The sequence below is a fragment of the Cervus elaphus genome, chromosome 7, assembly GCF_910594005.1.
Source record: "Cervus elaphus chromosome 7, mCerEla1.1, whole genome shotgun sequence".
Classification (NCBI taxonomy): Eukaryota; Metazoa; Chordata; class Mammalia; order Artiodactyla; family Cervidae; genus Cervus; species Cervus elaphus.
The window spans coordinates 35,175,299-35,189,570 of NC_057821.1; positions in this window are offsets into that span (position 1 = coordinate 35,175,299).

Sequence of the window (14,272 nt, forward strand, 5' to 3'; positions counted from 1 at the left end):
TAGGTCCGAAACTTTCTCTCCTGAGTATTCTCTGGTTCTATCATGTGCACAAGTCTTTCTATTTTGGTGTCTAACTTGATCCTCTTATTCTTTTGATCAGACTACCAAGTCTCTTTATGATTTACTTATCAGACCCTTTTGTACTTGATTTTTCTGATGCTCATTAGTGTATTTGCTCCCATGTCTAAATCTGAGTAGTTTTCAGTATCTACACATACAATACAGTATTTGCTGTCTTGATTTTGGCGTTCAGCATCAGCATATTTTTATGAACTTCATTTTTCTTCTCATGAAGTTTCTGGTATACAGCTTAAGCTGGTTGGCTCCTATCTGGCTTGTTCGTGTTGTCTCCAAAAAATTAGAGAACTCTGCTTTCTTTCTAGGCAATACTGCCCCTTCTTTTGATACCATTGCTAATTTTCTGTGATTTCACTTCCTGCCTCATAAGCTTTGTCTTTCTCAATCTACTGTAACTTGAGGGGTGTGTGTCTCTATGTTGGTATTACAATTTTATTTTATTTTGTTAATTTTATTTATTTTTTTTTATTTATTTTGTTAATTTTAATTGGAGGCTAATTACTTTACAATATTGTATTGGTTTTGCCATATATTGACAGGAATCTGCCATGAGTGTACATGTGTTCCCCATCCTGAACCCCCTTTGGTGTGTTGCCCAGTAGTGGGATTGCTCAGTCATATGGCAGTTATGTTTCCAGTTTTTTAAGGAATCTGCACCCTCTTCTCCATTGTGTCTGTATTACTACTTTAAAGAAATATCAATCTAGTATACCAGAGAATTAAAGGGAATAAAATTACAATAGTATTAATAATAATACATCCCCCAAATTATAATCCAGTAATGCTCCCAGTTTTAAATGACTTTCTACCCATGTATTAATGAGGTCCGCTAATTACTCCTTACTAGGTGTTTCAATTTTGAAATAGAATATAGAAAACAATGGAGTGGAAAGCTCTGAAAATCACCTTGGATTTTAGATGGCTCAATATTAAGTATGTAATTATTAGTTGTTGTTTTTTTTTAAATTAGTAGGGCAATTCATAGCACACAGCTCAGTGTAGGGTGATTGCTATTGAGTGAAGGATGCATACTGTGAACTGCAATCACCAAACAGCTGATTGGAAATAAAGCAATGCCAGGAAAACAGAGGCTTTTGTTCTGGAAGGAAAACCTTACAGTGTCTCTCCTCTACAGTCTGATCTTCAGATTTTTCAAACCACCTATTCCTCCTTTGCTCATTTAATAATTTGATTTGTTTAATTTTTTTCCCCACTGAGTTGCATGAGTCTCTTATATAAACTTGATATGAAGCCCTTACCAAATATGTGATTTGCAATTTTTTTTTCATTCCAAAGATTGCCATTTAATTTTATTGATGGCTTCTTTTACTATGCAGAAGGTTTTGAGTTTGACGTGGTCTCACTAGTTTATTTTTGCAGCTCTTCCCTTTGCCTTTGATGACTGACTCGTTTGAGCTGCTTGTATTTTGGAAAATGACCCTTTATCAGTTGTTTTATATGCTTTTATCTTCTCCCATTCTTACCAAAATACACAGACTGGATGAATGGATACAAAAACAAGGCCCATATATATGCTGTCTACAAGATACCCACTTCAGTCCTAGAGACACAAAGACTGAAAGTCAGAGGATGGAAAATGATATTCCAAGCAAATGGAATTCAAACAAAAGCCGGATTGGCAATTGTCATGTCAGAAAAAATAGACCTTAAAATAAAAACTATTATAAGAGATAAAGAAGGACACAACCAAATGATCAAGTGTCAGTCCAAGAAAAAGACAAAAACAATTTTATATATCTATGTAACTAACATAGGAGCACCTCAATACAAAAGGTAAACACTAACTGATACAAAAGTGCAAATTGATAGTAACACAGTAATAGCAGGGCATGTTAACACCACACCTATACCAATGGGCAGATCAACAAAACAGAAAATTAATAAGGGAACATAAGCCTACAAGGAAATATTGGGGCAAACAGACCTAATTGATATCTTCAGCACATTCCATCCAAATGCAGAATAAACTTTCTTCTCAAGTGCACATGGAACATTTTCCTCATTGTGGGTCACAAATCAAACCTCAGTAAATTTAAGGAAATTGAAATTATATCAAGCTTTACTCTGACCACAACACTATCAGACTCGATATAGATTATAGGGAAAGTAAAACAACATTAAAGAACACAAACACATGGAGTTTCAACCACACATTTCTAAATAATAAACAAGTTACTGAAGAAATGAGGGAAATCAAAACATTCCTAGAAACAAAACACAATGAAAACATGATGATTTAAACCTATAGGATGCAACAAAAGCAATTCTAAGAGGGAAGATTATAGTAATACAAATCCTACCTCAAGAAACAAGTTGAACAGACAACCTAAGTTTACATATCTTTAGCTCTTTTTAAATTTCTCTTATCAATGTCTTAGAGGTTTCATATAAAATCTTTATCACCTTGCTTAAGTGTATTTCTGTGTTTTATCTTTTTGTGATGCAATAGTAAATGGGCTTGTTTACTTTATTCAACTTTCTGATAGTTCATTCTTGATATATAGGTAGGCAATAGAGTTTCATATATTGGAATATAGTAAACATAATATATTCTACATCTTTATAGTAAACATAATGTGGGAAAAGAATAGACCTTTTTCCCACAACTAAGACATACAGATGGTCAAGAGGTATATGACAAGATGCTTAGCATTGCTAATAATCAAAGGAAATGCAGATCAAAAGCACAAGAGATATCACCTCATACCTGTTTGAATGGCTAGTACCAAAAATGTAATAAATGACAGATCTTGTGGAGGTTGTGGAGAAAAAGGAGTGCTTATGCACTGTTGGTAGGGATGTATACTGGTCCAACTCGCATGGAAAAATACTATGGAGGTTACTCAAGAAATTTAAAAGAGAACTGTTATGAGATCCATTATCCCACTTCTGGATATACAGTCAAAGGAAATGAAATCATTTTCTCAAAGAGAGATCTGTATCCCCATGTTCATTGCAGCATTATTCACAATAGCCTTGATATAGGAATAAGCTGAGTATCTTTCAACAGGTGAGTGGATGAAACAATGTGATGTGACACATATAGGTAAATATTACTTAGCCATTAGAAAAATAAAGAAATCCTTCCATTTATGGCAACATGGATGAAACTGGAGGGAATTGCACTATATAAACTAAGCCAGAGAAAGGAAAACAAAATACGATCTCAATTGTAAGGAATCTCAAAAAAAAAAGAAAAAAAAAATCTCTGAGAGAGTGGACATCATCGAGTGGCATACTGACTCAACGGACATGAGTTTGAGTAAGCTCTGGGAGCTGGGGATGGAAAGGGAAGCCTGGCTTGCCGCAGTCCATGGGGTCGCAAAGATTTGGACACAACTGAATGACTGACTCAATTGAGGAGAGTGAAACTTACCTGTGTTCTCCTCAAAAAGCAAAAGTTAACCATGTGTGGTGATGGCAATGTTACTTAATAGAATATTCATTCTGAATATATATTCAAAGGAAATGAAATAATTATCTCAAAGAGAAATGTGTACTCCCATATTCACTGCATCAATATTGACAGTAGCTTGCTGCTGCTGCTGCTTCAAACTCACTTCAGTCGTGTCCAACTCTGTGCGACCCCATAGACGGCAGCCCACCAGGCTCCCCCTTCCCTGGGATTCTCCAGGCAAGAACACTAGAATGGGTTGCCATGTCCTTTTCCAATGCATGAATGTGAAAAGTGAAAGTGAAAGTGAAGTCGTGTCCGACTCTTAGCAACACCATGGACTGTAGACTACCAGGCTCCTCTGTCCATGGGATTTTCTAGGCAAGAGTACTGGAGTGGGTTGCCATTTCCTTCTCCATCACAGTATTCTAGAAACAACGTATTATAGGAACAATCTAAGTACCTGTCAGCATGTGAAGAGATTAAAACAATGCAATGTGATATATATATATGCATATATATATATGAATTTTATTTAAGTACTAAAAAAGAAACAAGTTCTTCCATTTGTGGCAGCATGGATGAAATTGGAGGGCCTTTATGCTAGGCCGCACAGAGTGGGACACGATTGAAGTGACTTAGCAGCAGCATGCTAGCTGAAACAAGTTAGAGACAGACATATACTGCATGATCTCAATTGTAAGGAATCAAAAATAAAAAGGTGGAACTCCGAAACAGCATAGAAAGTGATTGCCAGGGCTTGGAGAGTGGAGGAAATAAGAATGGGTTTGTAAAATGTTATACATTTTAACATATGAAAATTATAATGCCTGAGGATCTAATATGTAGCATGATGACTATAACTGATAAAATTGTGTTGTATAATTGGTGATGTCTAAGAGAGTGGAACTTACCTGTGTTCTCTTCAAAAAATAAAAGGTAAACATGTCAGATGATAGCTATGGTACTTAAGTTAATAGAAAGGGAAAGTCTTTTCTAATACATATGTAAATGAGGGTCAGGACTATGGCAGAGGGGTAGGTGGAAAAGGCAAGTATGCTGGAGTGGGTTGCCATTTCCTCCTCCAGAGAAGATTCCCGACCCAGGAATTGAACCATCGCCTGTGTCTCCTGCATCACAGGCAGATTCTTAAGCTGCTGAGCCATCAGGGAAGTCCTAACAAAACTACCATAAGACCTAGAAATTCTACTATTGGGCATATACCCTGAGAAAACCATAATTCAAAAAGACACGTGTACCCCAAAATTCATTGCAACAGAGTTTACAATAGGCAAGACATGGAAGCAATTTAGATGTGCACTGAGAGAGGAATGGATAAAGAAGTTGTGGTACATCTATATGAGGGAATTTTAATTAACCTTAAAAAGAAGCGAATTTGGGTCACTTGAGCTGCGGTGGATGAAAGGACAGCCTGTTATGTAGAGTGAAATAAGTCACAAAGGGAAAACCAAATATTGTTTGTTAATGTATATATGGAATCTAGAAAAATGGCACTGGTTAACCTATTTTCAGGGCAGGAAGAGAGGCACAGACAGAGAACATGTTTGTGGACACAAAGGGGAGGAGAGGGCAAGTTGAGTTGCGAGAGTCGCATTGAAACACAGTACATTACCATCTGTAAAATGTTAACAGACAGCTGGCGGGCAGTGTCTGTATGAGACAGGAAGCTCACCCCGTCTGTGTGACCACCTGGAGAAGTGGGACGGGGTGCGAGTGGGGAACTCAAGAGGGAGGGGGTATATGTACACTCATGGCTGACTCACATCGTTGTACAACACATTTTAAAGAAACTAAAAGTAAGTTTGTAAAATAATATATACACATATCAAATTCTCATGTTATATACTTTAAATATCTACAGTTTTATTTGCCAATTCTGTCTCAAACAATACTCTGCTTACTACTCACTATTCATGACATTTGATTTATACATGTTGGGGTCTACATAGGGAAAAAAAAAAGAAAAAACTTTGCAGTATTTACTGAAAAAGGCAAAATGGAGACTTTTTTGATGCTTAAATATCACTTAAGCAAAAGGATTAATAATTAAGTAGTTACCAGTGGATGATTAGGCCCTCAGCCTCGCAACCAAAAAAAAAAAAAAATTGTTGGTATTTTTGCAACATAGGGGCTTTAGGTATGAACCTTGGAGTACTTTAGCCCTTATGCATTCTCGCATTCCACCACTCACTATCTCTGAATCTTTAGGCAAGCCTTATTTTACTTCTCTCCAAAATGCCACTCAAACGATTAAGTGACTAAGCATAGCGGTATTCACTGCATCACCGTTTACAATAGCCAGAACTTGGAAGCAACCTAAATGGCCATCAACAGAGAAATGGGCAAAGAAGATGCAGTGCAGATATACAATGTAATGTTACTCAGCCATAAGAAGGAACAAAATAATGCTATCAGAAGCAATATGGTTGGACCTGGATATTGTCATACCTTGTGAAGTAAGTCAGACAGAGAAAGACAAATGCATATAATATCACTCATATGTGGAATATTAAAAAGTGGTATAAAGGAACTTTTTTACAAACAGGAAGAGAGTCACAATGTAGAAAATAATCTTATGGTTCCAGGGGGAAGAAGCGAGGGATGAATTGTGACATTGGGATTGACGTGTACACACTAATATATATAAGATAGATAACTAATAAGGACTTACTGTATAGAACAGGAAACTCTACAAAATTCTCTGTAATAACTTACTTGAGTTCAGTTCAGCTCAGTCGCTCAGTCGTGTCCAACTCTTTGTGACCCCATGAACCACAGCACTCCAGGCTTCCCTGTCCATCACCAACTCCTGGAGTCTAACCAAACTCATGTCCCTTGAGTCAGTGATGCCACCAAACCATTTCACCCTCTGTCATCCCCTTCTTCTCCTGCCTTCAATCTTTCCCAACATCAGGGTCTTTTCAAATGAGTCAGCTCTTTGCATCGGATGGCCAAAATACTGGAGTTTCAGCTTCAACATCAGTCCTTCCAATGAACAGCCAGGACTGATCTCCTTTAGAATGGACTGGTTGGATCTCTTGCAGTCCAAGGGACTCTCAAGAGTCTGTCCCAACACCACAGGTAAAAATCATTAATTCTTCAGTGCTCAGCTTTCTTTATAGTCTAACTGTCACATCCACATATGACTACTGGGAAAAAATAGCCTTGACTAGACGGATATTTGTTGACAAAGTAATGTCTCTGCTTCTTAATATCCTGTCTAGGTTGGTCATAACTTTCCTTCCAAGGAGTAAGCATTTTTAATTTCATGGCTGTAATCACCATCTGCTGTGATTTTAGAGCCCAAAACAATAAAATCGGCCACTGTCCAGTTTCCCCATCTACTTGTCATGAAGTGAAGGGACCGGATGCCATGATCTTACTTTTCTGAATGTTGAGCTTTAAGCCAAATTTTTTGCTCTCCTCTTTCACTTTCATCAAGAGGCTCTTTAGTTCTTCACTTTTTGCCATAAGGGTGGTTTCATCTGTACATCTGAGGTTATTGATATTTTCCTAGCAATCTTGATTCCAGCTTGTGCTTCATCCAGCCCAGGGGTTCTCATGATGTACTCTGTATATAAGTAAGATAAGCAAGATGACTGCATACAATCTTGACATACTCCTTTTCCTTTCTGGAACCTGTCTGTTGGTAAATGAGGAAAGAATCTAAATAAGAGTGGATATATGTATATATATACAAGTTATTCCCTGTTCAACAAAAAATGACATTTATAGCATTGTAAACCAATTTTACTTTAGTAAAAATAAATAATGAATTAAAAATAAATCAAAGATCTGGAATAAACCATAACCACATGTATAACAGCTTTCAGGGAGCTCTTGGAGTCCTAGCTGATCATGGAACCCAGGAATGGTCTTGGAAGATCCCCAAACTTGTAATTGCTACCTGAAGTGAATAAAGTCTTGAGGACTTTCCACTCGGAAATTTGCATCTGTCAAAGACCCCTTTCTTCATATGCACAGTCGTCATATTATCATGTTGGTCAAATGGTACTTTGTCTAAGAACTCTGTAATTAACTCATATTTCAAATAAGGACATGTATAGGAAGGGGGGATTCCTCAATGACTGTTAACCAGGGAAGATGCTGGAGATACTCATATATTGTTCTGAAAACTATCAAGGAGTTAGCCATCTCAGACCCTTCACCTGGGGCTGCTGGTCCTTATTCAACTTCCTTAGTCCTCGGCTTCCTATCAGCACCACAGAGCATTCAGTACGCATGAGGCATTGGGTTACCTCAGACAAGTCAGTCTCCTCGTTGGGTGCCCTGGTCTAAATGCTTGTGTTCTTCCAAAATTCATATGTTGAAAATCTAATCCCCAAATTGATGATTTCAGGAGGTGGGACCATTGGAAAATAATTAGGCCATGAGGGCAGAGCCCACATGAATGGGATTAGGGCTCTTGTGAAAGAGGCCTGAAATATTTGCTCATCCCTACTATTTAGAAATATGTCCTGGAAGAGGCCTTCACTCACTCAACCCTGCTGGCACCCTGACCTTGGACTTCTAGTCTCCAGAACAGTGATAAATAGTGTGGTTTATAAACCACCCAGACTCTGGCATTTTGTAACAGCAGCCTGCATGCACTAAAACACAGGACATGTTTAAGTGGGGAAAAAAAAAAATGTCAATCCTGTTTTCTCTTCCGACGTCATAAATGTGGAACAGGCAGCATAGATATTCAATTCCAAATAAAGTGGCACATGGTAACATATTCCATAGAATTGTACATTTCTTTCAAATTGTAATTCTTTGACATGCTCACCTGGGAACATATTTTCTTAGAGGTAATTAACATTTAAACCTATAGATTGTGGAATTATGTTATCAGCTGAAGGCATTAAGCGCAAAGAAAGAAGTTTCTCAAAATAAAAGCAGTTCAGCCTGAAGACGGCACCATTACTGGTACCCCAATCTCCAGTCGGTCAGCGTAAAGATGAAGCAACTGGACCCTAAGGCCTGTCAACGGGCTGTCATCAGAATCCTAAAATAACTGCACTTTGACTTGGAAAACCTAGCTTCATTATCTAGGGCTTGGTTTTTCAACTGGAAAAGGTAAATTAGAGCAGAAAATCCTTTACCTTTCCAAAGATTATGCAAATCTCTGTATAAAACATGATTCCAAACAGGTTTGTTCTTTTTTCTGAAAAGAAAATTATAGATTGGTTGAGCAGCTTCCCTGTTTGGATCTCTTATCCTTCTCATTATCTGCTCTATCTCACAATGTATTTCCCTAGCTTACCTTTAGAACAAATCATTGATAGAAATAATCAATTGACTGTTATGGAATATTATTTTTATCTTTGATCTTCCATTGAAAAGCAAGAGTTGTAGTTAAGCACACTAGTGAGAGAAACTGTTTCTAAATGTCACTATGTCACCTTGAGAAGATTTCTGTGTGTAGTTGCTTCATCATGTCCTAAACTTTATGACCCCATGGACTGACGACCCCATGGACTGCAACCAGCCAGGCTCCTCTGTCCATGGTGATTCTCTAAGTAAGAATACTGGAGTAGTTTGACATGCCCTCCTCCAGGGATTCCTGACCATGGATGGAGCCCAGGTCTCCTGTACTGCAGGCGGACTCTTTACTGTAGGAGCTGCCAGCTCCTAATAAAAGGATCTTGAAGTATACAGAAGATGAGTGATTTGTCTACCTTTGTTTCCTGCAACAGTGGGTTATTTTCCCAGCTAACATATAAGTCCCATTTCTATTTACCTGAACGCTATCTAGAATGCAAGTTCTCTCCAAAAGAAAGACATTAACACAAAGGGAACTTTTATCTGGAATAGCAGTTAAGATTTTGCCCAGTTGTCAGTTTATCCAAAATACCAAGGCTGGCTATTTGTTTTTAATTATAATATTTACCTCAGAAAGAACAAATGGTGGCCAGTTTCTGCCATGTTCGATACTCAATGAAAAGTAACTTCAGGGCAGTTGGTGTACCCATGTAGCCCCAGTGGAAATCATTTAAAGGAGTAGGGATTGGTGCTGTTCAGATAATTAGCTATAATATAGGTCAGAATGTGGAGAGGGAGATAAAAATGGTAAGAATGAAATTAGGAAGCCATAAGGAGGAAGATGGTACTTTCATCCAGGAAAAGTAGATAAAAATTCATCAAGGAGGGGAATTTCTTTTGTACCTTCGAAGAAGGATTAGGTGTTTGTGTACAATGTAAGAATATTTGATTTGTAGGTTCTCCTTAAAGTATTCTTATCTGTCATCATCAGAGAGTACAGCTAAGAAACTAAACTCCTCTAGCGAAATTAAGAATACTATGGTAAAAAGTAGACTCAGGTGGCAGGCTTCGAGCACTGTCTCTAGTTCTGTTCTATTCAGCCTTTTAGTCAGTGACTCAGTTATCACATTATCTTAGGACAGGAAGCTGTGAGGGCTAGTGTATGTGGAATAAAAGACCGAACATCCACTGCTTTCCTCCTAATAGGGTAACAATTAATCGGGTGGAGAGGGAGGTGGGAGGGGGGATCGGGATGGGGAATACATGTAAATCCATGGCTGATTCATGTCAATGTGTGACAAAAACCACTACAATATTGTAAAGTAATTAGCCTCCAACTAATAAAAATAAGTGAAAAAAAAAAAAGCAAGTGCATCCACAGTTCTGTGAAAGAAAGTCACTCAGTCGTGTCCGGCTTGTGACCCCATGGACTACACAGTTCATGGGATTCTCCAGGCCAGAATACTGGAGTGGGTAGCCTTTCCCTTCTCCAGGGAATCTTCCCAACCCAGGGATCAAACCCAGACCTCCTCAATGGCAGGCAGATATTTTATCAGCTGAGCCACAAGGGAAGCCCCACAGTTCTACCTCTGTAATTATGTCCAAATAATCAGGGTATGAGGGTTCCGGTGGAACAAAAGACCTCATTGGTTTTAGTTCACTGTATGCCGTGAGAGCAGCATCAAAATTCACTAGAATTTTACTCTGCACGAATAAAAGTCTTTCATTGAACAAACACCTAACGGAGGCCTGTTGGATACAAAGAATGGATAGTAGTGAAGAGCACACATGTGGACTTTGTAAATTAGGACTTAAATTTTAATAGAAAAACAGAAATGAGGTAAATGTCAAAGTTAAACGCTGTACCATAATTGGGACATGTGTCAAGAGGGAAAAGCACAGAATGCCATATGTCCACATAACAAGGAGACCTGAGCTGTGTCAACATCAGGAAAGGCTGCTTTGTGGAAGTGGTTTTTACTGAGATCTGAAAGATGTTGGGAGCTAATAAGGTAAAAGAACGAGGGTCTTCCAGGGAAAAGAAATGGCTTTTATAGAGCTTTAGCCATAAGTGAGGATATAGAGTGAGAAGAACAAACATGAAGGATTTGTCAAGGTCTATTTCATTTCCTGTAATTCTTACATCCTTTGCGTCTTTTCACTTGGCAGAATCCTCTTTGATTTTTTAGTATCATGATATTCCCTGTTCTTTCTGCTCTCTTTCTTATTCTCTACCAGCACCAACAGCCACAAATCCTCAACCCACATTTTTAAAGTTTCTGTTTTCTAATTCTGCATAATCGGCTCTCTTGGACTAAATGTTCTTTCCTGTTGTCTTGTAGAAAAAAGACAAACTCTCCAAAGTGGCATATATGATTCTCCCAAATGCATAAAAATCCATTCAAGTATTTCTCCATTCTAACCCTACAATAATATATACAGTATATCATGGGAGCATAATCAGGAGAGATACAACATGAATGGTAAAAAGAGAACATTACTTATGTTTTTGTCAGACTTGATTATTCACTGATACCTTGTAATGCTATATGTATTAATATCTCAGTTGCCTTGATCTAGCGTGTCGGAGACCCTTCCTTCATAAGATGATCCTAAATGAATGGACAGATATACTGTTTTCCTACATTTCCATATCAATATCCCATCAACCATTCAAAGCTCCATCATAAAGCCATCCCATTTGCATCACTCCTATGACACACTCAGATTGCTCCTAGGTTTACCTGAATCTACTGTAGCAACGTGTAGGCATCACGTCTTATTCTTCTTCACTCTACCATGCAATATGGTATTTTGTGTGTTTATATCACCCTCTCCTTCTCCACAAGTGGAGGGCCTGCTTCTGGAAAATAGAGACTTTTTCAAACCTCAGTTTAAGTCCTCACTGTTTCCATGACATGTGACTTACTAATCTATAAGGTCAGTAAACTTCAAAGTTTCTTCATTTGTTTGTTTCCCTTCGGTAACCACTGCTACTATTCTTGTTATATAAGGGCATTTCTTCACATGTAATCTTACATGGAAATCTGTAAAAGAGGGGAAAATCAAAGCTTTCTGGATGGCAAGGGAGTGATTGTTCAATCCTGTCCAAATATCCCCTTCTTGGCTATACCTGACTGACTCTATAGAATATCTATGACTCTGTTCAATATTTTCTGAAATCTACAATATTCAATTTATATCTCACAGTTAAGCAAGGACAGCATTCTCAATGTCACTACCTCTGTTCTTGATGTAAAGTCCTAAATTTATGATGAAATAAATTTTATAAGAGACAAATACATGAAGGTGGGTGTGGTCTATTGGTGAGTATATGTTTGCTCCAATTGTACTGTCCACTTTATTGCCAAATTTTCCCTCAAATAAATACCATCCTCTCTGCTGGAAATATCTAGACATTGAAGGAAAGAAACTTAAGCAAGTAACACAATAGCATTAGATGTTTTGGGCTGTAAATGACTTAGAAAGTGCTTACAGGGTTTTTTTTTTTTCTTTTTGGTCTTTTACCTTTTGGAAGAAGAAACTAAAAATACAAGAAAGCTGAAACTTTATATGCATGAAGGAGCCAAAGGAGGTATTCATAGATTGCTTTGGGGCAGAGTATATCGTCATGTTTTGAAAGGTTTGGGTCATCCCAGTTAGAGGCAGGGACAGGACTCAGTAAACAATAATCCTGGGTATGAGGGAAGAGGTTGGTTTTGGTGGACAATGTTGCTGTATATGGGTGAAAGGTGTCTTTGTGTAAAAGAAGATAATTTGGCTGGATTCTGCCCAGAAGAGTTACCAGGCTTTGTTCATCTCTAGAACTATGGCCTCTAGTAATAGCAGAAGTATACTTCTAATATAAAGGACAATTTAAGGAAATAGGGGAGAGAAGAAAAAATGGAACTAAAAGGGACTATGAGATATTTGGCCTTATGATATTAAAATATATATAAATATATATATTTGGATCCTTAAAAATACAGTGTCCTAACAACTTTTCATCCTCACTACACAAGTCCTTGACTCAGTTTCCTTTTGCTGCTCTTCCTTCTTTCTGTCTTTCCCTTCCTTCTCTCTTTTTCATCCCCCTTTCCCTTCTATCTTTTGATTTCCCATATTTTGTTTACTAGGAATTACTGCTAAAGCCCTAAAGATGCTGCACAACCAGCCCAGCAAAATCACTGACTTCTTAGGAGAGCCAGTCAAGAGATTGGCCCTCTTCCCAGGTTGTCTGGAGGCTGTTGAACAAGCTGAGCAACCCAAATCCAGTCACATTGCTCCAGTCTCAGTAGAGACTCAGTCTATTTGGAGGATTTTATAGTCCAGGGACCTACTAGATCATGTTTGTAAGGCCAAATAATTACTGACTAGTATAGTTACTCTAAAAGGAAGAAAGAATGGTATCTCACTTCTCAGATAAATGTGTTTTTGAATCCAGGTTTCTGATCTCCTCGGTGTCTATGTGACCAGTTGGAGAATTGTCCAGAGGCCACAGGCAGGGGACAGATGTACACCAGTATTTCTGCCATTCAATGGTTCAGAGTGTTTATGATACATGGGTTTCCTGTGGGTCAACTTGTAGGCAGCTGACTGTGGACTACTGAATTTTCTCCAGATGGTGCTTGCAGAGTGAGGGAAACAGAGAGGCTGTGGTGATAACTGCAGGTGGTGAGCTGTGGGTACCAGAACATTTCCCCTGATTAAAAAGGAAACTATGGCACTGGGGATCCCCAACTTGTGAATGTCCGGGACAATCACAAGGATACCCCACAAGAGAAACACTTGTCAGTCAGGGGGAATTTCAGATCAGTCCGTCTGGACAAAGAGAAGGCTACAACAGCACCGTGTAAGTCAGTGATGTCAGAACTTTCCCATCTGTTACCATCTACCCTGTTCCAACATGGCCCAAGGAATGAAGATCCAGAGAAGGAGAGAGAAGAAACCTTGCAGAAATGGACACATCGATGCTTCCTGGTAGGTCCCCTGGGCCTCAGCAGGGGAGAGGGAAACATTGAATAGGCTGAATATGAGATGGAGTTGACACTTGACTGACCTGGCCTTGTGAAACGCAGAGTGATAGAATGTATGGAATGGCTTCAAGGTGATGCAGAAAATGAGGATGCAGTGGAGTGTAGGTGAAGACAGCCACTGGAGGAGGATGGAGCCTGTTCACGTTTTTATTTGCTATGGTCTCAAACTTTGTGTTCCCCAGAAGTTTCATATGATGAAATCCTGATTCCCATGGTTATAGCATCCGTAGGTGGTGCCTTTGTGAGGTGATAGCGTGATAAGGATGGAGCCTACTCAATGAGATGAGTGCTTTTATATATAAGAGACACACAGACCTCCCGAGCCCTTCCCCCCATTTGAGGACACAATAAGAAGTATGTGACCAGAAAGGACCCTGCATGACCACGCTGTGGAAATCCATTGCCATTGTTATAAGACTGTGATATTTTGTTATAGCAACCCAGAAGGACTAAGACA